Source organism: Cetorhinus maximus, chromosome 23, assembly GCF_964194155.1.
Source record: "Cetorhinus maximus chromosome 23, sCetMax3.hap1.1, whole genome shotgun sequence".
In the NCBI taxonomy this organism is placed as follows: domain Eukaryota; kingdom Metazoa; phylum Chordata; class Chondrichthyes; order Lamniformes; family Cetorhinidae; genus Cetorhinus; species Cetorhinus maximus.
Window position 1 is genome coordinate 46,389,999 of NC_135901.1, and position 25,812 is coordinate 46,415,810.

The 25,812-nt window shown below is 44.7% G+C and overlaps 1 protein-coding gene and 2 non-coding genes across 3 annotated transcripts in view; 1 reads left to right on the forward strand and 2 right to left on the reverse strand.

Moving 5' to 3' along the window:
• Window positions 1-25,503, reverse strand: part of LOC144698293 (uncharacterized) — a 118,974-nt gene extending 93,471 nt beyond the window's left edge. The window contains exon 1 of the mRNA XM_078570259.1: window positions 25,420-25,503. The gene's annotated coding sequence lies outside the window, so the exon portion shown is untranslated. The remainder of the gene's footprint in view (window positions 1-25,419) is intronic.
• trnan-guu (transfer RNA asparagine (anticodon GUU)) lies at window positions 1,120-1,193 on the reverse strand. The gene has a single exon. It is a non-coding gene; the product is annotated as a tRNA-Asn (tRNA).
• trnav-uac (transfer RNA valine (anticodon UAC)) lies at window positions 9,035-9,107 on the forward strand. The gene has a single exon. It is a non-coding gene; the product is annotated as a tRNA-Val (tRNA).
• Window positions 25,504-25,812: the final 309 nt, after the last annotated feature.

A 25,812-nucleotide genomic window follows, 5' to 3' on the forward strand; every position in this document is an offset into this window, starting at 1 on the left:
CCCACAAGCCTCCTCCGTCACTTAATAAGATCATGACGAATCTCCAGCCTCAATAACAATTTCCCACCCGATCCCGATAGCCCTTCATTCCCTTAGAGTCCAAAAATCAGGAGAATTTTTGGATGTTTTTTGTTCCATTGATCCGGGAGTTCTGTGGACACCTGGTTGAAATCAACAATAATAAGAAGAACATTCGGTAAGGTTTGAATTTACCTGCGGAGACTCCAATGGGTTTTAGAACCATCCATTTAACCATTCGGCTACGGAGATTGACCATTGATCCAATGCTTTTCACTCATTCATTAATAACGCCATTCACAGATTCGGCTTCTCAGCTGCACCTCCTTCCAAACATTGTGATCCATTTTCCTCAGGATTTGTTTCTGGATTTAATGTTTAGCTGCTTTGTGACCTCATTTTGAAATCAGAATCGCTTCAATATCCAACACAATTTGAGTTGCAAACCTGACGGACAAACAATGGAATAATGGCACTCGGTAACACAAATCCCATGATGCTCATTTTCAGATTCACAACAGTTAACTTTTCAATAAAGTGAAGGGAATTTACAGTGAAACGATTTAGAAAGAGTGTGTGACTTTTATTTGTGACTCACTAACTTGGGTATTGTGTAAATGCTGCCCGGAGGTTTTGTGACCGGGATATAATCTACCCGCATTTTCCTGAGCCTGTGCTCGGTGTATTGGGAGGTTTGGCTTTGGTTGGAGTAACTTGTGTCCCAGAGATGAGCAGTAACCCGCTGATTGAAGCTCCAGTTGCCGCTTTCTGCGGAGAGTCCGGGGCCGGAATATTGCTGCTTTTCTGCTTTTCCCCATCTCACTCACTGTGGAGCTGAGGAAGAGAGAATAATTGATGGGTTTGTTTCAATCCAATAACTTCATAAATTTCCAATGGGCTAGATATCGGTACATGGTCAGTCTAATTGTTTTCTCATTATATTTGAAATTAATATTCGACAAAAGCCAATTACCTGGGAGCTCACTGGATAACAGTGGAACTGGCAACAATTTGGGGATTTTCCGTTTCAGCGCAAGAACCCAATGACAACCCGGAATTGTATGATAATCAATGCTGATGGGGAGAAAATAGCGACAGCTTCGCCACTGAGTGGTCTCGAACCACCAACCTTTCGGTTAACAGCCGAACGCGCTGACCAATTGCGCCACAGAGGCTGATGAAGACTTAAACCAGTGAGTTCGATCTTCAGATTGCTGCTACCGGAATGACAATTGTCTCTATCAGTTTTACTCTTCCAAAATAAAGGGTGAGACATTCATTGTGGATACATGGAAACAGTCTGATCCCACCCACTGCAGACACATCCATGTCACCGGGAACCAGCTCTCCTACAACTGGTGCCGTCTCCCTTCGAGCCTTTCGCTGTCTTGACTGTTACCAAGTATTCTGATTGTCCTGAAGCTGATATTAGGTTTGAATTCCTGATGTGCAGTAACGAGAATCCTTTCAATGTCTCAGATCAGTTAATTTCACTGATAACACCAGAGTCAATGTTCCAGCGTCTTAAAGAAGGGAAAGGTGCCTTGACTGTCTCTGGTCAGTCGAACAGTTCACCCTTCATTCTCCTCTGATTCCGGTTCCCAAAGAGTTTCTAAAGATTCACAAAGCTGGAGACTGGGTTTTCTGTTTTGGTTCCTTCTCCATTTTCCCACCTGCCAACTGACAATATTTTCCACAATCTCATCTGAATCCCCCACCTTGCATCATGTCCAGAGATGAGGAAATTCAGTTTTGTGAAGAGATTATAGAGACTGGGATTGTTCTCTTTAGAGCAAAGAAGTTTAAGTGGAGATTTCATGGAGCTGTTCAAAATGATGTGGGTGGGGGCAGTGGGGACGGGCGGCTTGATGGTGCAAATAGGGAGAAACTGTTTCCACTGACGGGGGTCAGTAACCACAGGACTGGGATTTAAAGATAGTTAAGGAAAGACAGACTTGCATTTATACAGTGCTTTTCCTGACCAGCGGATGTCTGAAGCCACTTTCAAGCCAATTAAGCACTGAAGTAAAAACAGAAAATACTGGAGAAACTCAGCAGGTTTTGCTTTCCACAGACACTGTCAGACCTGCTGAGTTCTACCTGCATTTAATGTTTTTATTCCAAATTTCCAGTATTTTGCTTTTATTGAAGGAGAGTCATTGTTTTCATGCAGGGAGCACGGCAGCCAATCACTGCTCAACAAACACACAAAGCCAAGGACTTGACAATGCGCAGAGCTTATAATCTTGGTTGAAGGATAAACAGTGACCAGGACACATGACTGCATCCTGCTGTCTTCAACAAACTTCAATCTGCAAGTTTTGATGATGGTTCTGGCCAATTTCGAACGGGGCAACTCTTCACATATGAGGTAAACATGATAACCACTGCCCTGCAGAAACAGGAGACGGGAGAAAAGCTCAATGGGCCTCACTAAAATGTTAAGCGGTGACGTCATGCAGCAACACTTTGAGTCTTTATTTTGAAGAAATGGAATTCAGCTGCTCTATTTAGGGATGCTGGAGACAGACTGATCCAATAATGTCATCATCAAAAGGCACAACTTTACAAGAGGCCCATAGTATCGATGTCAGATTTTCACAAAGAGCTTTCGAGTTAATCTCAATTTCTTTGTCTCTTTCCATAACTCTGAATTTTTTCTCCCTTTCAATTAATTGTCCAATTCCCTTTTGAAAACTCTGAGTTAAGAGAAACAATATTGAAAGAGGTACAGGAGCTGCTGCCGTGTCCATGCTCAGTGTGTGAAAGTTAACAAAGATTCCCTGACTCATTGAGATGAAGGGTTGGATTCTGAATTCTTTTACAATTATTCAAATTTTAAAAATAGTTGACTTCAGATCGAATTTTCAGAAAACAAATGTCTATTCTGACCAATCATCTCCTCATTTTCCTCAGTCGATACCTTTTACCAACATTTCATTGAGCAAACACGCACAGTCACCACAGGAAAAAAAAACAATGGAGATGATTTCTGTATGTTACAAAGTGCAGGATGATCTGATTAACTGCCAGAGCTGGTTCGAGTTTCCCAATGACATGTTCCTGCTCCTTTGCTTCTGTTCTATTTCGATGATAATACAAGTGAAGGAAATTAGGAGCAGCCATATACAACGTGGTAGTGTGGCCGAGCGGTTTAATGCGCTGGATTAAGGCTCCAGTCTTGACAGAGGCCAATTCCACCACTGCCAAACGTTCAGGTGATCTACCTTTTGGGATCAGCCCTATTTGGACCAACAGAGACCAGCTCACATTAAACCCAGCGGAGTGTGTGGTGTTTTATTTTGATAGGAAGAACGAGGAGAGACAATATAAATACCAGTTGTTGTGGGGAAAAGGCGGGGTGTGGAATTACAGTAGTTGAGTTGCTCTTCCAGAGGGTCGGCATGTGAACAACATGCTGAATGACCGTCTGATGTAGCCGTCTATGATTTTATACAAAAATCATTAATGCAAATCTGGGGCTTGGATTCGTGACTGAGTGGTTAAGGTGACGGGTTTTGAATGCATTGGGATCGCCACAGGATGGCTGGAATCCTGCCAATTATGCTTCTTATCATTCCTGAATTTTACAGTGTACCTGCACAATTAATTGTCCGAATAAGTTGAATAAAAATCATCTAAAACCTCCAGCGTTCTCTAATTTCTATTCGTCTGCAAAGATTCGCAAAAGTTGCAGCGAGAAATGGAATAAAAACGGAACCAGGTTGGTGTCAGGCTTGATTTCTGGGTGTTTGTCTCTCCTTCGAGAAACTCCCTTGCACTCTGTCACTCTCGATGTATATGTCCGTGTTTGTTCCTCTGTGTGTGTCAATGTGGTTCAGTTCCCCAAGGGCATGAACATATTTTTACCATCACAAACTTTATTCAGATTAGTTTCAAATTTCACAGAGAAAAATATCAGGATGGAAGATGCAGGAGGAGTTTGCACTGTTTGGAAGGAGGTGCAGCTAAAAAGTGGAAGATTCAGGGAGAAGCTTTCTTCCCGCTTAACACAAGATATAGAACCAGATCTGGGAGGTATTTGTGTCGGTGTAAACAATAAAGCTTCCCTTATTTCCGCTATATTTTGCCTTGCAGCAACATCTCTCTGGTTAGGGCTTTGCAACCTATCACAGACCTTCTCTCATTCCCTATCTTCACCTCTATATTTGTTCTCGACCTGTTGCACGGGTGACATTTCCAGCTCTGAGGAAGAACTCCAGTTCTCACTCCACTGATTATTGCAGAGATGAGCGTATTCTGTTTTTAATCAAGAAACAACTCAGACTCATTTTAACAGTTTGCACGAGGTCAGTAAATCTCCATTCTCTGACCGGGAATCAAACCTGAACCACAGCAGTGAAAGCGCTGAATCCTGACCTCTAGACCACCAAGAAAGCTGCTCACAAGCCTCACAACCCGGCTTATCTATGCTACCTGTGCCTTTTATTTTCGTTTCAGACCTCTTTCACCAGAGACACGTTTCATAAGAACGTAAGAACATTAGAAATAGGAGCAGGAGTCGGCCATTCGGCCCTGCAAGCCTATCCCACTATTCAATAAGATCATGGCTAATCTGCCCTAGGCCTCAACTCCTCTTTGCTGCCAGCTCCTCATAGCCCTCAATCCCCGATATTTCAAAAATATATCTACTTCGTCTTTAAATACTCTCAGTGAGCAACCCTCCACAACTCTCTTGGGTAGAGAATTCCAAACATTCACTACCCTCTGGGAGAAGAAATTCCTTCGCATCTCAGTTTTAAATGAGTGCACCTGATTCTGTAACTATGTCCTCTAGTTGGCAGTTCCCCCATTAGTGGAAACATCTTCTCAACATCCATCTGTCAGCGTCCTCAGAATCTTGCACGTTTCAATAAGATCACCCCTCAGTCTGCTAAACGCTAACGAATAAAGTCGTCACCTGCTTCACAGTTCTTGATAAGTCAACCCCTTCATCCCAGGAATCAGCCTAGTGAATCTCTTTTGAACTGCCTGCAATGTCAATATATGCTTCCTTAAACCTGGGGACCAAAACTGTACACAGGACTCCAGGTGCGGCCTCACCAACACCCTGTACAGCTGTAACAAGACTTCCCGATTTTTAAACTCCAACCACGAGCAAAACAGGCCAAAATTCCATTTGTCTTCTTAATTACTTGCTGCACCTGAATGCCAAGTTTTTATGTTTCATGCATAGGAACACCCTGATCCCTCTGTGCTGCACTTTTTTGGAGTCTCCCTCCAGTTAAATAATATTCTGCCTTTCAATTCGTCCTAGCAATGTGTATTATCTTAAACTTTCCTACATTAAACTCCATCTGCCAACTTTTGCCCACTGACTCAACTTATTTATATCCCCTTGAAGATTCTTCAAGTCCTCATCACAACCTGACCTCCCACCTATTTTTGTATCGTCAGAAAATTTGGATACATTACACTCTGCTCCCTCCTCCATGTCATTAGTGTAGATAGTAAATAATTGAGTCCCTGAGACTGATCCTTATGGCACTCCACTAGTTACGTCGTTCTAATCCTAAAATACCCGGCTCTCTGCCTTCTGTGTGTTAAATTGGGCTCATCACATTGCAGGGTTTGTGTAGGGTAATAGGGATCACGGTCTCTCACACACGGAAAGTTTCCCCGCTCGAAATGGGGTAGAAGCATTAACAGAATTCAGTGTGAAGAAAGGTTGCATCGTTCCCGTTTGTTGTTAAATAGTAACTGGATGCAACATTTCAAAACCATGTGACATTTATACTTCTCCAGGTTTTGTGTAATATTCTGAAAAATGCATGGCTCTGAAAAAAGAAAGAAAGATGCGGACGGATTTGCTTCAAGGTTGTTCGCACATGTGGGAAGTGTTGAATGAGCTGCTGATGTGCTGTGTCATCTGATGATTCTAATGTTAGATCAATTTCTCTGCCGCATGGCTCAGGTTCTCAGCCGAATTGTACTTCCATAAAAAAAGGTTCGGAACTGCAATAAGACAGCAAAGTTTAATATTCTAGGTCGTTTTGCAAGGAGCTGCGTATAGTTTTTGTAGTCCACTGATTATCACATTTGCTTTACATGGGGAAGATTCTCTGGTTCAAAACTCACTGCAGAGCAGTAGAACTGGCAACATTTGTGGAAAATTTCTTGACGCCGTTGACAACCCAAATCTGTGTGACAATGAATGTTGATGGGAGGAAAAAACATTGGAAGCTTCGTCCCTGAGAACCACCAAACTGTCAGTTCGTCGAACACGCTGATCAATTGTGCTGTAGGGACTAATGTAACTTTCCACGTTCTTTGCACAAGTGCAGCCGAGTGTCTTTGAACATCAGCACATCTTTCTCACCTTTTCAAACGTGTTCTGCTTTGTTGCTTTTGAAAAATTACTACGACTAACTGAGTTACTTCAGTCTTTACTACATTTTTCTCCGTCTTACATCTTGTTGTCCAGTCACTTCTGATATATTATAAAAACAGAAATTCCTGGAAAAACTCAACAGTTTTGAGTTTTCTCACAGACTTAGCGGTGAGGGAAACACTGTTCACGTTTCAAGTCCGTATGACTCTTCTTCAGAGATGAAGGGAAGTAGAAATTGTTTGAATTCTCCTGTTTAAGCGGGGCGGGGAGGGGGCGGGGCGGGACGGTGAGTGGGCGGGGCTGGGCGGGGAGAGGGCGGGGAGGGGGCGGGGCGGGACGTGTTGAGCAGGTAATTCTGGTTAGAAGGTCAGCGATACGTGGGGGCTAAGGAGAGACTGACGAAGATGCCCTGGGCACAAGGCAAAGGGGATGTTAATGGTAGTGGTGAGGACTGAAGAAGGTGCTGATAGTGGTATAAAGGTAAGAAAGCAGAATGTGTGAATAGCAGAACAAGGGTCAGCGCTCTGTGAAAAAACAACATGGAACGAGTAACAGATGGCCCTTTTGGGGGTGGGATGTGGGAGGGGGAGATAATTGGGGAAAAAAGATAGAAAAGGGGATAATAAAAAGGGGTGGGGTGAAATAATGAATAAATGAATGAATAATATGTTAATAAAATACTTTTTTATAAAGAGATTTTGAAAAGGGTGAAAATGGAGGAGAGAGTTCATGATCTGAAGCTGCTGAACTCGGTGTTAAATCCGGAAGGCTGGAAAGTGCCTAATCGGAAGATGAGGTGTTGTTCCTCCAGTTTGTGTTTAGCTTCACTGGGACATTGCAGCAGGCCAATGATAGACATGTGGGCATGAGAGCAGGGTGGAGTATTAAAATGGCAAGTGACAGGGAGGTCCGGGTCATGCTTGCAGACAGACTGAAGGTGTTCTGCAAAGCGGTCGCCCAGTCTGCGTTTGGTCTCTCCAATGTAGGGGAGACCACATTGGGAGCAGCAAATGCAATGGACCAAATTGGAGGTGCAACTGAAGCGCTGCTTCACCTGAAAGGAGTGTTTGGGCCCTTGGAAGGTGAAGAGAGAGGCCCCTAAATGGCCAACTGTCATTGCTCTATGTTGTTCTTTCACAGAGTGCTGATCATTGTTCTGCTATTCACACATTCTGCTTTCTTACCTTTATGCAACTATCAGCACCATTTTTAGCCCTCACCGCTATCATTAACACTCCCTTTGTCTTGTGCCCATAATACCTTTGTCAATTCCTCTTGACCTCCCCACCTGCTCCACCCCACCCCCTCGTAAACAGTATAAAAAGTGAACATTTCTGCTTCTCTTCAGCTCTGAAGAAGATCACACGGACTCGAGACATTGACTCTGTTTCTCTCTCCACAGATGCTGTCAGATGCTGAGTTTTTCCAGCATTTTTAGTTTTTATTTCAGATTTCCAGCATCCGCAGTTCTTTAACTTAAAAGCAAAATGCTTCAAAAAGCAAACTTTTTCTTATATAGTGTTCTGCGGTTTTTCAGCTTTCCACATAACTCGGTATTCTCAGCTAAGGATCAATCGTGGGCCCTAGTGAAGGTTGAACTCGCAACCCCTGGCTTATAAAACCAGCGGACCAAACACTGAGCTATGGAGCCACCGGCTAAATGGAGCACACGGGAAAGTCGACCATATTTAATAGACCGAGGTGGATGCTAAGTCCCAGGTGGGTGACATTTGATAGACCTGGAAATGTCTGAGAGGGAGAACAGGAAGTTAAAGGGTGTGACATGAAAGCAGCAGAATTTGATGTGTGTCAGTTACTTTCAGTGATGAATTTCTGCCGTGTGTCGCCTTGTCAGTTTCACAGGAGCCGCAGGGATGAGGTTGGCGGCACGTGGTTAAAATGATTAATAATGTGAACTGTAGTCAGCAGGATTCAAACCTACAGGGGGAAACCCCAATGGATTTGAAATCCATCACCGTAAACTTTGAATTATGACCAACAGCTGCTCGCGAGCTCAAATGTGTTCTTATCAAATCAGGAACGGCTGCAAAATAAGTCAATCGGCCCATCGTGTCTGTGCTGGCTCTCTGGAAGAGCAGCTCAACCAATTCCACACACCCGCCTTTACTCCAACAACATTAGATTTTTATTGCCTCTCCGTGTTTTTCCAAACAAAATAAAGGACCGCAACCCGCCCTATATTAAACTAGAATCTCCTCTTGTTCTCCGAAAGGGAATTCCTAAAGTGCCCGAAAGTGGGAATGTGACTTAAACTCCGGCAGCGCTGGGATTCGGATCCACTCCTCCAGGGACTGGAAGAAACCCAAATCCAAATCTTCATGTCACTGGATCAGGGAAACTGTGCATGGATTCTGCAGAAACTCCTTCTTCAAAAGTGAATTAGACAGTTACTTGAAATAGAGAAATTGAGGCTTATGGAAAGAGAGAAGAATATTGGGACTAATTGATTGCTCTTTAAAAAAGACGCTGCGATGATCTAATAACTCCCCAACATGCTGTGCCATTTGATGATGACATTGTTGATCAGTCTGTCTCCAGCATTCCTGATGAGAACAGCCGAATTCAATTCCTTCAAAACAAAGGCCTAAAGTGCTGCTGTGGAACTGCATTACAGTCAGGTGTACTCGGCTCCTTGTGTGTCGAGTTTCTGTAGTGTAGTGGTTATCACGTTCGCCTTACACGCGAAAGGTCCCCGGTTCAAAACCGGGCAGAAACATTGTTGAAACTTGTTCAGTTAGGTGAGAGGAAAAGTTGCTTTGCTCCTGCTTGTTCTTGAATATTAGCTGAATGCAGAATCTAACAGCCGGATTGCACTTGCTCTTCGTCCTTTCACAAAGTGGACAGTCAGCAAAATGAGGATATCCTTCAGCTGGCAGCGTGTGAGTGGAGAATATTCAAAATGAATATTCAATAAAAAACATATTTTTTGGAACTCGCCGGGTAACAGAAGAGTTGGCGATTTCTGCCCTTTATTGTCACTTAAGGACCCAATGACAACCCGGGACTGTGTGACAATGAATGCTGCTCCAACTAACAGCAATCGCTGTTGTCATTGGCTGAAGAAGTCGTTTGTGTTCTACATAAACGTGTCATTTTGTGGGAGAGAAGTGTCTCTGGTGAAAGCGATGTGAAATGAAAATAAAATGCACAGATAGCATGGATAAGTCGGGCTGTGAAGTAGCAAGCCTGGGGGTCTAGTAGTTAGGATTCGGCGCTTATAAATGTCATGCGAATTATTAAAATAAATGTGCATTACTTCCTGATTGAAAACTGAAAACGCACATCAGCTCCGCCTGAATCAGTGGAGTGAGAGCTGGAGTTTTGCATCAGAGCTGGAAACGTCACCCATGCAACAGGCCACGAACAAATACAGAGGTGAAGATAGGAAATGAGAGAAGGGCTGTGATAGGCTGCAAATCAATAACTGTAGAGATGATGGTGCAAGGAAAAATGTGGGGGTAATAGGGGAGATTTCACTGTTTACACCGACACAAATATCCCCTAGATCTGGTTCTGAATCTCGTGCCAAATGGCAAAAAAATTCTCCCTGAATTTGCTCAGCCCCATGACGTCAAAGGAGCTGAACACAAGGGAAGAAGGTGGATTTTGCTGGAATGGGTTGTAATGACTGTGAAGACAGCAGCAGTGGGGATGGAAATGAAACAATTATAGAAAGGTACAGCACAGAAACAGGCCATTCGGCCCATCGTGCTGCTTTGAGAGAGCAGTTGTGATTGGTTGATCAGGAGTGATATTTGTCCCAGTTTGAGCAACAGGAAGAAAAATCAGTCCCATTCCCACCCACATTTTGCACCCTCATCCCTTTAGTACGTTTCTCTCTCAGGCCTTGTAACCTATCACATTCCTTCCCTTTTGTCCTTTCACTCACCTTCCTCCGCCTCTGGACTTGTTTTCCACCTGTTACATCTCTGACTTTTCCAGCTCTGATGAAAGATCATCCAGCTGGAAGATTAACTCAGTTTCTCACTCCACAGACGCTGCCAGACCTGGTTTCATTTAATCAGGAATTTCTGTTCATTGTGACAGTTCACACAGCCATAAGGAAACGGTTTTGTCCGGGAATTGAACTTAGACTGCGGCAGTAAACGCGCCACATCCTCAGCTCGAAACACTCTGGCTTCCAGTGACGTTTTCACACATAAACCAGCAACTCTGGTTTTCACAAAGTGGGATGGAGAAAGTCTCAGTTTGAGTGGTGACACTGCCGAAGCAATGGAGAGCTGGGAATCACCTATGGAAGCTGCAAAGTTTTCAGGAATAATGGCGCCCAGCGTGGGGCTCGAACACACGGCCCGGAAATTAAGAGTTTCATCCTCTAGCGATGGAGCTCGCCGGGCATGCAAGTACAATCTTTCATATTCCAAAATACAGGGATAGAAATCCTGATTTCCACTTCGTGTCTCAGCTTGTTCTGAGTTTAACTCATGTGAATAAAGCTTGTGATGATAATAAGGTGTCCATCGCCTTGGGGAACTGAACCACATTGACACACACAGGAACACACACAGACATAGACACCGAGAGTGACAGAGGCCTCAGGAGAGACAAACACCCGGAAAGCAAGGATGTCACCGACTTGGCCAATTACTGTTCCTTTTCAGGTTGCAAGTTTAGTGAATGTTTATACATGAACAGAAATGAATAAACACGGAAGTGAAGCAGGCAAAGCACACGGGAGTGTTTGGAAGAGTTTTATTCAATCTAACCAGCAATTAATTCAGGAGGCAACTAAAGAAAGATTTATATTCACCCAGACTCGAACTTGTGTCAGAAGACACCAACAGATTATAAAATCATCACCTTAACCACTTGGCCCCGACTACAGACCTTAAAACAATTCTAATGTTAGTCATATTACCTTCCAGAACGGTTATAGCAGAGAAAGAGTGCATTCGGCTCCACATGTTCCCCAGAAATTTACACTGACTCTCCTTGTCTACCTACCAAAGTGAAGATCTTATTACGTCACTTACTTCGAGCCCATTCTGAGATGACGTGACTGAAAGGGCAACACATACGGAAGAGTGGAGTCTTAACCCAACCCCCTTAGACCACCCGGCCGTGTCGGCTCTCTGGAAGGGCAATTTAATTAATTTCATAATCCCACAATTTTCCCCACAGCAATTTATGTCGATTTTGTCCCTCCTCGTCCTTCCTGTTAAAATTAAACACCTCACAAAAACCCCTACGATACAACTTGAGCTGGCACTTGTTCGACCTGTTGTTCAAACTGCTCATGTACAACTTTCAATTTCCAAAACCCACCAATATCATCACTACGGCTCTTGTGAAACTGGCAAGGGAACACATGGCAGACATTTATCACTGAAAGTAACTGACACACATCAAATTCTAAACACTTATATGCTGCAGCTGTTTCTGCTTCTGTCTCTGCCTCGCCTCTAGCTCCCTCTGCCCGTCAAGTTCCCAGGTCAATTAATTGCTTGATGCAGGCAAAGTCAGTTCACGAACTCAATATTTCCCTGGAAAGCAGGGACAGGGAATGAAAGACACGAGGCTTTGAGAAGGAATGGATTTACAGGATCTCATTTTCCTGATTGTCCCAGATACTGATTACAGGAATGTGCACAGTATCAATTATGCACAGTCACACTTTCTTCCCAGTCTTGTGCACCCTGTTAAGCCTGTTCATATTTTCACACTGGTTTTCAATGTGAAGAAAGCGGAGCTGGGATGAGCTTATGTTGTTTATTTACTGCAAGAAGGTACACAACAGAATCATGATAAAAGTGCCTATTTTGAAAGGGACGCTCCATCTCCATATCATTATGTTCATCCAGAAACCCTGTAAAAAGTGCAAGAAAGATTTACAGTAATGATGCCAGAACTGAAAAGTTATAACATTCAAGAACGATTGAACAGGTTAAACAGATTTTCTCTAGAAAACAGGGTGAGTGATGACTTGATCGAAGCTGTTAATATTAGAAAAGGGTTTTGAAGATGTTTCTACTTGCAGATAGACAAGAATCAACATAACTTAGACACCAATAAATCCAATGTCCATTTCAGAAGCAACGCCTTTGACCAGAGATAAAGGCTGAATATGATAGAAATACTCAGCATATTTGGGAATTTCTGTGGATTGAGAGTCAGAGTTATGTTTTCAGGTCTGTGCACTGACTCAGTACAATCCTGCTGAAAAGTCACAGACCTGAGAGGAAAAATATTTCTCTCTCCACTGACGTTACCAGTCCTGTTTCGAATTCCAAAATGTCCTGTTTTTATTTCAGATTTACAGCACCGCTTTTCTCTTTTCCTTGGATGAGAATGTAGAACACATTTCCAGAAGGATTTGAGTTCCAATTCTGAGCCGCACACTCCTGGGTAAAGTCACACTGTGAAAACATTATTCACCAGCTGAAACAAAAATAAAAATAGCTGGAAAACTCAGCAGGTCTGACAGCATCTGCGGAGAGGAATACAGTTAATTTATGACCCTTCATCAGAACTGAATGTGGAAATGATTCACTGGATCATCTGATTAGTTGACACAGCAGCAGTCACATCTGATGGAGAAAATTCAAGTAGTTCATGTGTGCAAAGTTTGGCCACCAGTTAACTGTCCGGCTTTAAAAGTGCAAAAGATTTAATCCACATTCTTACAGGCAAGACGGAGATTAAATGTTCAGTGTATGGAAAGAAAAATCACTCTTCACCTCACCTGCGAAGAATCCAGTGTATTGACATCTAACTGTAGGGGTTTGTTCTGCTGTTAATGACACCCAGGACAGAAGTATGGTAGAGGCGTGTGCACTTTGTTGCCTCAACTGATTTAATAATTTTATATTTTTATCCGAAATCTCCAGTCATCATCGGATCACGAAAAATTATTTTTACAAGTAACTATATCGGCTTCTAATGGCGGGCCTGTCACCCGGCATTCACAGCGGGAAAACGTGTGCCCTATCCAGAGTCTCAGGGATATGCGCATGCGCATTGCGGAGTGCGTTTGGCACCTGCGCATTGCGGTCTCCTACCTGGGCATGCGCAATGCTGTCCTGTGACCAGAGCCGCATCGAGTGGGTGAGAAAATGGCGATTGCAGCAGATTAATAGTTAGTGGGTGGGCGGGAGGAATGGAGCCTGCGGAGTGGGCAGGGAGGCTTCATAAACGCTTGTTGCAGGCCGGAGACCCTTAATAAGAAACTAACGCTCCCGCGTTTGCAGCGAACCTAGTTCCAGGGAGCAGAGGCGGAAGGCGGAATCCCAGGGAGGTGGGTATAAAAACCTGACCTCGGGTCTTAAAAAATAACAGTGGCGTCACGGCAAATCTGCGCCCTGATTGGCTGGTAGAGAATCTACACTGAATTTGAAACTAAAACATTGTTAAACTAATTAAACCAAATAAATTAATCACTTAATTAATAAGCAGAGGGTATCTAGACCAGAATCAGGGGATTACTGTTCTTAGAATTGAGCATTTATAGTAGAAACCTAGCCCTAGGGAACATATAGTTAATAAGGAGTCAATAGGCAGGTATTAGATTTAAATTAATTTATTAAATAGTTCTAGAAATGGCAGTTGCTGGGGTGAAGTGCTTCACCTATGGGATGTGGGAAATCTGTGACGCTTCAAGTGTCCCAGACAACGACATCTGCAGGAAGTGTACCCAATTGCAGCACCTCACAGACCGTATGGATCGGTTGGAGCAGCAGTTGGATGCACTTAGGAGCATTCAGGTGGTGGAAAGCGTCATTGACAGGAGTTTGGAGGTGTGGTCACACCCAAGGTACAGACAGATAGATGGGCGACTGCTGGAAGGGGCAGGCAGTCAGTGCAGAAATCCCATGTGGCTGTCCCCTTCTCTAACAGGTATACCATTTTGGATACTGTTGGGGGGGGGGGGGGGGGGGGGGGGATGGCCTATCAGGGGAAAACAACAGCAGTAGCCAGAGCAGTGGCACCACGGCTGTCTCTGTTGTTCAGTGGGGGGGTGGGGGGTCAATGCACAGAAGAGCAATTGTCATAGGGGACTCTATAGTCAGGGGCTCAGATAGGCGTTTCTGTGGTCGTGAAAGAGACACCAGGATGGTATGTTGCCTCCCTGGTGCCAGGGTCCAGGACATCTCCGATCGGGTATGGGACATTTTGAAGGGGGAGGGAGAACAGCCAGAGGTCGTGGTACACATTGGTACTAATGACATAGGCAGGAAGAGTGACGAGGTCCTGCAGCGGGAGTTCAGTGAGTTAGGCAGAAAGTTAAAAACCAGGACCTCTAGGGTTATAATCTCAGGATTACTCCCTGTGCCACATGCCAGTGAGGCTAGAAATAGGAAGATAGTGCAGCTAAACACGTGGCTGAACAGATGGTGTAGGAGGGAGGGTTTCCGATATCTGGATCATTGGGATCTCTTCTGGGGCAGTTGGGACATGTACAAGAAGGACGGGTTGCATCTAAACTGGAGGGGCACCAATATCCTGGCTGCGAGGTTTGCTAGTGTCACTCGGGAGGGTTTAAACTAGTATGGCAGGGGGGTGGGAACCAGAGCAATGGGTCAGCAGGAGAAATAAATGACTGGGAACCAGTGAATATGGCCAGTAGGACTAAGAGGAAGAGCAGGCAGGGAGAAATTACTGAATACAGTGGGACTGAGGGTCTGAAATGCATTTGTTTCAATGCGAGAAGTATAACAGGCAAGGCAGATGAGCTTAGAGCTTGGATTAGTACTTGGGACTATGATGTTATTGCTATTACAGAGACTTGGTTGAAGGATGGACAGGATTGGCAGATAAACGTTCCAGGATTTAGATGTTTCAGGCAGGATAGAGAGGGATGTAGAAGAGGTCGGGGAGTTGCACTGCTGGTTAAGGGGAATATCACAGCTGCACGACAGGAAGACACCTCGGTGGGCTCATGCAGCGAGGCAATATAGGTAGAGCTCCGGAATAGGAAGGGTTCAGTCACAATGTTGGGGGTTTACTTTAGGCCTCCCAATTGCCGGCGGGAGATTCAGGAACAGTTATGTAGGCAGATTTTGGAAATATGTAAAAGCAATAGGGTTGTTGTGGTGGGTGATTTTAACTTTCCCTATATTGACTGGGAATCACTTAGTGCTAGGGGTTTGGATGGTGCAGAATTTGTAAGGTGCATCCAGGAGGGCTTCCTGAGACAATATGTAGATAGTCCAACGAGGGAAGGGGCTATACTGGACCTGGTATTAGGAAATGAACTCGGCCAGGTGGTCGAAGTTTCAGTAGGGGAGCATTTCGGGAAAATTGACCATAATTCAGTAAGTTTCAAGGTACTGGTGGATAAAGATAACAGGAGTCCTTGGGTTAAGGTGCTTAATTGGGGGAAGGCTAATTATAACAATATTAGGCAGGAACTGAGGAATCTAGACTGGAGGCGGATGTTTGAGGGCAAATCAGCAACTGACATGTGGGGGGGCTTTCAAACGTCAGTTGATAAGAATTCAGGACCTGCATGTTCCTGATGGGATGAAGGATAAGCATGGCAAGTTTCAGGAACCTTGGATAACGAAGGATATTGTGAGATTAGTCAAAAAGAAAAGGGAAACATTTGTAAGGGCTAGAAGCCTGGGAACAGATGAAGCCCATGGAGAATATAAAGAAAGTAGGAAGAAACTTAAGCAAGGAGACAGGAGGGCTAAAAGGAGCCATGAAAAGTCACTGGCAACCAGGATTAAGGAAAATCCCAAGGCCTTTTATACATATGTAAAAAGCAAGAGGGTTGCCAGGGAAAGGGTAGGGCCACTCAGGGACAGAGGTGGGAGTCTGTGTGTGGAGCCAGAAGAAATGGGAGAGATACGAAATGAATACTTCTCATCAGTATTCACCAAAGAGAAGGGCTTAGCGGTCGATTTGTCTAGGGAGGGGTGTGTAGATAGCCTGGATCATGTTGAGATCAAAAAAGAGGTGTTAGGCGTCTTGAAGAATATTAAGTTGGATAAGTCCCCAGGGCCAGATGGGATCTACCCCAGAGTACTGAGGGAGGCAAGGGAGGAGATTGCTCGGGCCTTGACAGAAATCTTTGTATCCTCACTGGCTACGGGTGAGGTCCCAGAGGACTGGAGAATGGCCAATGTTGTTCCATTGTTTAAGAAGGGTAGCAGGGATAATTTAGGAAATTACAGGCTGGTGAGCCTTACGTCAGTGGTAGGGAAATTATTGGAGAAGATTCTTCGTGACAGGATTTACTACCATTTGGAAGCAAATGGGCGTATTAGTGAGAGGCAGCATGGTTTTGTGAAGGGGAGGTTGTATTTGATCAAGTTTTTCGAGGAAGTGACAAAGATGATCGACGATGGAAGGGCAGTGGGTGTTATATACATGGATTTCAGTAAGGCCTTTGACAAGGTCCCTCATGGCAGACTGGTACAGAAGGTAAAGTTGCACGGGTTCAGAGGTGAGCTGGCAAGATGGATACAGAATTGGCTTGGTCATAGAAGACAGAGGGTAGCAGTGGAATGGTGCTCTTCTGAATGGAGAGCTGTGACTAGTGGAGTTCCGCAGGGATCAGTGCTGGGATCTTTGCTGTTTGTAGTATACATAAATGATTTGGAGGAAAATGTAACTGGGCTAATTAGTAAGTTTGCAGACGACACTAAGGTTGGAGGAATTGCAGATAGTGAAGAGGATTGTCAAAGGATAAAACGGGATATAGATCGGTTGGAGACTTGGGCAGAGAAATGGCAGATGGAGTTTAATCCAGACAAATGCGAGGTAATGCATTTTGGAAGGTCTAATACAGGCAGGAATTATATAGTAAATGGCAGAACCCTTAAGTGCATTGACGGGCAGAGGGATCTGGGTGTACAGGTCTACAGGTCACTGAAAGTGGCCTCACAGGTGGATAAGGTAGTCAGGAAGGCATATGGCATGCTTGCCTTCATTGGCAGGAGTATTGAGTATAAAAGCTGGGAAGTCATGCTGCAGCTGTATAGAACCTTGGTTAGGCCACACTTGGAATATTGCGTGCAATTCTGGTCACCACATTACCAGAAGGATATGGAGGCATTGGAGAGGGTGCAGAGGAGGTTTACCAGGATGCTGCCTGGTCTGGAGGTTATTAGCAATGAGGAGAGGTTGGAGAAACTCGGATTGTTCTCACTGGAGCGACGGAGATTGAGGGACGACTTGATAGAAGTTTACAAAATTATGAGTGGCATGGACAGAGTAGATAGTCAGAAGCTTTTTCCCAGGGTGGAAGAGTCAATTACTAGGGGACATCGATTTAAGGTGAGAGGAGAAAACTATAGAGGAGATGTGCGGGGCAAGTTTTTTACGCAGAGGGTAGTGAGTGTCTGGAATTCGCTGCCAGAGGAGGTGGTGGAAGCAGGTACGATAGTGGTGTTTAAGAGGCAGCTTGACAAATACATGAATAGGATGGGAATAGAGGGATACGGACCCTGGAAGTGCAAAATGCTTTAGTTTGACGGGCCATATGATCGGCGCAGGCTTGGAGGGCCGAAGTGCCTGTTCCTGTTCTGTACTTTTCTTTATGATAAAAGCAAAAAACTGTGGATGCCAGAAATCCAAAACAAAAACAAAAATACCTGGAAAAACTCAGCAGGTCTGGCAGCATCTGCAGAGAGGAGCACAGTTAACATTACGAGTCCGCGAAGAGTCATGCGGACTCGAAATGTTAACTGTATTCCCCTCCGCAGATGCTGCCAGACCTGCTGAGTCTTTCCAGGTATTTTTGTTTTTGTTGTGAATTTCTATCCTGGACAGACAGGGATGGATTTTGGAAACTCCTTTTCCAGGGGGTTAGAAGGGGAGGATTTGCAAACAGCAAACTCAAACCAAGAGGAATGTTTGTCTCACCTCAATTTCTATCCTGGACTGACAGGGATGGATTTTTTTAATAATCTTTTTAGAGAATGTAGAATGCGAAGGATTTGCAGATGGGAAACTGAAACCAAACATCACATCAAGATCTGACAGTGTCACTCGAATCATCAGGACCTGAATATTATCGGCCTCTGTCTGTAAGCATTGAGTTCCAGCTCACTCTATCATTCACTATGTTTTTTTTTAGGATTTTACTGTTCCTTCTGCCAACTGTGTCTAAATGAGGTTTCCACTGCTGCCCATCCCCTGACCATGTGCTGCTGGCTCACCAGCTTTATCTTCCCACAGTGTCTTTCAGGAGTTGTTTTTCCTGAGCTATAGTCCATTTCGCTTCCGCTTTAGTGCCTATGTTGACCATCAAATTCTGCCCACCCTGAAATGGTAATTAATTAATTCTATTGTGTAATGGAACGTACCAAGGTGTTTCACAGGAGTGTTAGAAAGCAACATTTGACACTGAGCCACATGAAGAGATATCAGGGCAGATGGACAAGTTTACTGAAAGAGGAAGATTTTATGGATTACCTTGTGGCCTTGGCAGCTGTTGGGGGAGACACCAAAGGTGGAGCAGTTAAAATCAGGAATGCTGAGCAGGTCGGAATTAGAGAAGTGTAGGTATCTCGGAGGGCTGTGAGGCTGGAGGAGATTACAGAGGTAGGGAGCGAGAGACCATGGAGGGATTTGAAAACTAGGATGAGAAATTTAAAATTGAGGTCCTCCTTAACCCAGAGGCTTTGTAAGTCAGTGAATACAGGGGTGATGGGTGAACAAGACTCGCTATGAGTAAGCAGAGTTTTGGATTACAGGGAGGTTGGATGTGGGAGGCCGGCCGGGAGTGTGTCAGGATAGTTACGTCTAGAGGGAACAAAGGAATGGATGACAGGTTGAGCAATTACATACAGGGTTATGTGGATAGTGTGGGAAAAAGACTTTGATCGGATTGAATGGCAGAGCAGAATTGATGGGCTGAAGGGCCTACTCCTGCTCCTATGTCCCTATGAATGTCTGGTTCAGACTCACACAGTTGTCAGGGAGAGTGATGGAGCCGGTGGTCATGGAGTGGAGTTTGTTGTGGGGACTGAAGACAATGGCTTCAGTCTCCCCAATATTGAAATGGAGGAAATTTCTGTTGATCCAGACAAGTCAGGATGATGTGTGACTTGGAAGGGATCTTGGAGGTGATGGTGTTCACTTACACCTGCTATCCTGGTCCTTTAGGTGGTGGATGTTGAGGTTTCTGGAGACTTTGTCAAAGTTCTTGTTGTGTTGTAGGTATCCCTTCACCCCCTGCCTCTCCCACCTCTGTCTCCCTCTCCTCCCTTGTAGGCCAGAGTCTTGTGTTGGCCCAGACCGGGTGGCAGGTTCCCTTCCCTGAAGGACATTAGTGAACCAGTTGGGTTTTTATGACAATCCAGCAGTTTTCATGGTCACTTTTTCCTCGTGCCGGCCCCACAAATTCCCAGATTCATTCAGCTCAATTTCACAACCTGCCTTTGTGTTTTTGTGGGTTCTCTCTCACTCCCTTTGTTCTGTTTTAAATCAATTTCACAGGGTATTAGAAGGGGAGGATTTGCAGTCAGGAAACTGAAACCAAACATCACGTCAGGATCTCACAGAGTCACCCAATTTATTGAAACCTAAATATCATCGGATTTTGAACATGGAAGGAAAAGGCACTGTTCACAATAGGGAGATACCATGGAAATGTGGGGATTGTGGGAAGGGATTCAGATACCCGTCTAAGCTGGAAACTCATCGCCGCACTCACACTGGGGAGAGGCCATTCATCTGCTCCCAGTGTGGCAAGGGATTTAGTCAGTCATCCAGCCTGAAGACCCACCAGCAAGTTCACACTGATAAGAGGCCTTTTAAATGTTCAGACTGTGGGAAGTGCTGGAAAGGGTCTGAGGAACTGATGCGTCATCAATGTGTTCACACTGACGAGGTGCTCTCACTGTGGGACTGGGTTCAGATGTTCAACTCATCTGTCAGGACACCAGCGAACTCACTCAGGGGAGAGGCCGTTCACATGCTCTGAGTGTGGGAAGGGATTCATTACCTCATCCAGCCTGCTGAGACACCAGCGAGTTCACACTGATGAGAGTCCCTTTCAATGTCCAGACTGCGGGAAATGCTATAAAAGCTCTGGGGCGCTGATGTGTCATCAACGCATTCACACTGATGAGAGACCGTTCAGGTGCTCTCACTGTGGGACTGGGTTCAGGTGGTCATCTCAACTTGTTGAACACCAGCGAGTTCACACTCTGGAGAGGCCGTTCACCTGCTCCGAGTGTGGGAAGGGATTCACTAAGTCATCCCATCTGCTGAGACACCAGTGAGTTCACACGGGGGAGAGACCGTTCACCTGTTCCAGGTGTGGGAAAGGATTCACTCGCTTATACCATTTACAGAGACACCAGCGAGTTCACAAGTAACTGCAGTGATTGGATTTTGCTGTGAAATCACATCCAGGACTGAACCATGTTCATGGGGGTCTCTTTCTGCAAATGTTAATAAACTCCAGGTCAGTTATAGGGAGTAATATCCTGGATAAAAGTCAAATAAATCAGCTTTGTGTTAAACTCACCATGTGTCAAGTGTTTTTAATCTCTCAGACACAAGTTAGTTCCTTTTGAAGGGCTCTCCCTCATCCCCGTCTCCTCCATCCTCACCTCCAACAACAAGCATGAGGAGCTCATGGGGCAGAAAATTACGCTCGGTGGGCGAGTGTCCCGACATCATTGCGCAGTCCTGCAATATTTCACCAACAATTAAGCAGCCTGTAAGGCCACTAAGAAGTTAATTAAATTCAAATTTATGCTGCCCATCGAACCTAATGGTTGGCAGGCGGGCGAAAAGACCAAGCGGCCTTTACCTTTATCAGGAAACCTCATCCACGGGCGGGACGAGGTCACCTGAAGCAAATCAAATTTTACACTTGAATTAAAAACATGAAACAAAAAGAGAAAATGCTGGAAAAACTTAGCAGGTCTGACAGCATCTCTGGAGAGACAGAGTTTAGTTTTTTTGCAAAAAGTATTTTGCAGTATTTCGCTTTTATCTTATTTAGTTCACTTCTCTTTCAGGAATGCCTGTCTTGAAGAAGTACGGCCCTGCAGTATTTTGCTTTTATCTTATTAACTAAAAACATCTCCCTGATTATGTGACAGAGTGATATGAGGGGACATGTTTCATAACCTGTATAAAATCTTTAATTTCTTTTTCAAATCATTCCATCTCCCTGAGACAGCTCTCTGCCTCAGGGAGATTATGTAGCTCGCTCTCGCGTGCATGTACAAAGGTCACACTCGCCCAGCTCGCACTCCTCCCCCTGCCCGCACAGGCAGCGCTGAGCACTGCTGCTCACGTTTCACACAGCGCAGGCCTTAATTGGCCCCCAGCATGAAATTGCCTTCCGGGCCTGATTGCAGGCAGTGGGCGGCTTCCTGACTGCCCCACTCGCCCCCGCCGAGCCTGCACGCCAAGGGCAAAATTCTGCCCATGGAGCTTCCTTGTCACTAAGATTGAGAAAATCCAATCAGCTGCCTCTGCTGCTTCCCTCCCTTCCACTAGCCCACCAGGACAAATTGAACCCTGAACTCACATTTTCTCCAGTTTCTCTCCCATCTCCCCTCATGCCCTCTCAGTGCTCATCTTGTCCACGAGACTCACTTTCTGCTGTACTGACCCCACTCTCACCGATCTACTGGTCACCCAACTTCTCCATGTTAGCTGATATTATTCACAGTTTTGTCTCACTCTCTTCTGGTACTGTCCCTCTCACCTTTTAATCCACCATCCTGACCCATCCTAAAAACAGGATGTCTCTTTGCCCCCTCCTATTTCCCATCTCCATGCTACCACTAGGTGACATCATCCAAAAGCACCGTGTTACTTTACACATGTACACTGACAACCCCCAGCTCTACCTCACCACCATCCCTCTCCATTCCTCCACTGTTACCAAATTATCAAACTGCTTATCCCACATCCAGTACTGGATGAGCTGAAATTTCCTCCAATTAAAAATTGAAGACAAAAGCCGTTGTCTTCAATCACCACTATAAATTCCATCCCATAACTACTGAGACCATCCCGATGAGTTATCATAAGGGTACGTTGTCCTATGTTTATCAACCCAGGAATCTTTCTTCCTATACAAGCAAGAGAGAGAGAGAGAACTATTTCTGTAATGTTCATTAAATTTCTGAAGATTTTATAAGGTTAATTAGACAGTTATTTCTCACAGATCTCTCCACCTTGAGAAGGGAATATCCTTTCTGACTTCTCACAACTGATTTCTGACTAACCTCACTATTTCTAAGCTACGAGTTGTTTTCCTAATTGCTTGATGACAAACTGTAGATAACATGCTAAAGCTACTAGAATGATCAGAATCAGCAACACAAACACTTGAGCTGCCACCAAGAATAAATGTCAAAACTTTTCCACTAAAATGTGATAACTATCGACTTAATTTCATCCTCCCCATCTGCTGATCATCCCACACAATTCTAAATTATTGACATGTTGTAATTACATCTGGTTCAAACAAAAGTTCATGAACAGACTTTAAAGATTCTTCAGCTCTCTGTTGACCTGCACCCTCTTCGTGGATATTTTCTAAATCCAGATTCTATTTCCTTCTTCAAATTAATTTGACTCACTTAGATATGTTCAATGTGTTTAATTCTTTCCTGAATGTTTGAGAGACAATTTTTATCTGGAATAGCTCTTACCGTATTGATAATTTAAAACTTTGTTTCATTCTACTGGCCACAATAATCACTCATGCCCTGTTTTTTCTTCTTCATTCATGGGATATGGGCTTCGCTGGCTGGGCCAGCATTTATTGCCCACCGCAATAAGGTGGTGATGAGCTGCCTTCTTGAATCACTGCAGTCCATGCGGTGTAGCTACACCCACAATGCTGTTAGGAAGGGACTTCTAGGATTTTGAACCAACGACAGTGAAGGAATGGCAATATATTTCCATTTCAGGATGATGAGTGACTTGGAGGGGAATTTCCAGGTAGTGGTGTTCCCATCTATCTGCTGCCCTTATCCTTCTAGATGGTAGTGATCATGGGTTTGGATGGTGCTGTCGAAGGAGCCTTGGTGAATTCCTGCAGTGGTCATCATCAAAGCCCATCTACTCTCACCCATTTTCCACCACTTGGCCTGTAGCCCTGTGAGCTGTGGTGTTTCAAGTGTTCATCTAAATACTTCTTAACTGTTGTGAGGGTTCCTGCCTCTACCACTCCCTCAGGCACTGAGTCCCACATTTCACCTGGGCCTGGGGATTTATCCACTCTTAAGGCCGCCATTAGAGACTGAGTCTCAGTTAATCATTGTCTGAATCTGGGGATGGGAGGGTCAGATTCTGTTAGCAAATGGATTGAAAAATAAAAAAGACCAAGTCCCAGCTCATACCATTCGCACCTTATGATAACATAGTTATGGGTAATCTTGAGGATGGATAGAGTCGTATTAGAAGCATTTCAGGGAAGGTTCACTCAGTTGATTTCCGGGATGAAAGCGCTGTCTTTCTTTTAAAATTCATTCATGGGATGTAGGCTTCACCGGCAGATTCCAGATAGACCCCACCCTCTGGGTGAAAAGAAAATCCTCAAATCCCCTCTATACCTTCTGCCCCTTAACTTAAATCTATGCCCCCCTGAGTATTGACCACTCCACTAAAGAGAAAAATGTCTTCCTATCCGCCCTATCTATGCCCCTCATAATTTTGTACACCTCTATCAGGTACCCCCTCAGCCTTCTCTGCTCCAAGGAAAACAACCCCAGCCTATCTAGTCTCTTTTCATAGCTGAAACTCTCCAGCCCAGGCAACATCCTGAGTGAATCTCCTCTGCACCCTCTTCAGTGCAATCACATCCTTCCTATAGTGCGGCAAACAGAACTGCACAGAGTACATCAAATGTGGCCTAACTAATGCTTTATACTGCTCCATCATAACCTCCCTGCACTTGCATTCAATGCCTCGACTAATATGTCGACAATGTTTGACACAAAGCTGATTGATTTAACCTTTATCCAGGATATTAAACACCAGCCCACTGACAGGGGTTATTAACATCAGCAGAAACAAACCCCAACTGTCGGAAAGGGCATGGTTCAGTCCTGGATGTGATTAACAGCAGCAATAACAACAGAATCCAACCCCGGGAGTCACTTGTGAATACACTGGTGTGTCTGCAGGGTGGATAAATGACTGAATCCCTTCCCACACACGGAGCAGGTGAACAGTCTCTCTCCAGTGTGAACTCGCTGGTGTTTCAGCTGGAGAGATGGAGGAATGAATCCCTTCCCACACACGGACCAGGTCAAAGGCCTTTCTCCAGTGTGAACTCGCTGGTGTGTCAGCCGGAGAGATGGATGAATGAATCCCTTCCCACACATGGAGCAAGTGAAAGGCCTCTCTCCAGTGTGAACCCGCTGGTGTGTCAGCAGACCCATTTTGCTTTTATAGCTTTTCACACAGTCAGCACATTTAAAAGGTCTCTTTTCAGAGTGAACACGTTGATGTGAAGTGAGCTGGGTTAGTTGAGTGAACCTCTTCCCACGTTTGGAGCAGTTGAGTGGTTTCTGCCCAGTGTGAACTTGCTGGTGTGTCAGCAGAATCTTTCTGCTTTTAAAGCACTTTTCACAGTCAGAACATTTATAAGGTTTCTTGTCAGAGTGAACAAGTTGATGTGAAGTGAGGGTACTTATCTGAGTGAATCTCTTCCCACAGTCAGTGCAGGTGAACGGCCTCTCCCGAGTGTGAACTCGATGGTGTATCAGCAGATTCCTTTTGCTTTTAAAGCTCTTCTCATAGACGCAACATTTAAAAGGTCTCATGTCTGAGCGAAAAGGTTGAGGTGAAGTGAGGTGGTTTACGAGATTGAATCCCTTCCCACACTCGGAGCAGATGAAAGGCCTCTCCCCAGTGTGAGTGCGCTGATGAGTTTCCAGCTCAGATGGGGATCTGAATCCCTTCCCAAAGTCTCCACATTTCCACGGTTTCTCCATGGTGTCAGTGTCCCCATGTCTCTCCATGTTGGACGATCAGTTGAATCCTTGTCCACACACAGAACACTTGCACAGTTTCTCCCCGCTGTGAATGGTGAGATGTTTTTTTCAGATAATGTAACAGGCTAAAGCTCTTTCCACAGTCAGTTCACTGGAACACTCTCAGTCGGGCGTGTCTGTGTCTCGGTGCTTTCCCAGTCACACTGATGTTTGAAATCTTTTCCCACAGACAGAAGAGACAAATATTTCTCCTTCATAGTCAAAGATCAATGATATTCAGGTCCAACGACGGGAATTATAGACCAGTCAGCCTGACGTCAGTTGTGCGGAAAATTCTAGAGTCCATTATAAAAGATTTAATAGCTGAGCACTTGGAAAAATAAAGTGGCAGAATCGGACAGAGTCAGCATGAATTTATGAAAGGGAAATCATGCTTGACAAATCTACTGGAATTTTTCGAGGATGTAACGAGTAGAGATGATGAGGGAGAGCCAGTGGATGTGGTTTATTTGGACTTTCAGAAGGCTTTCAACA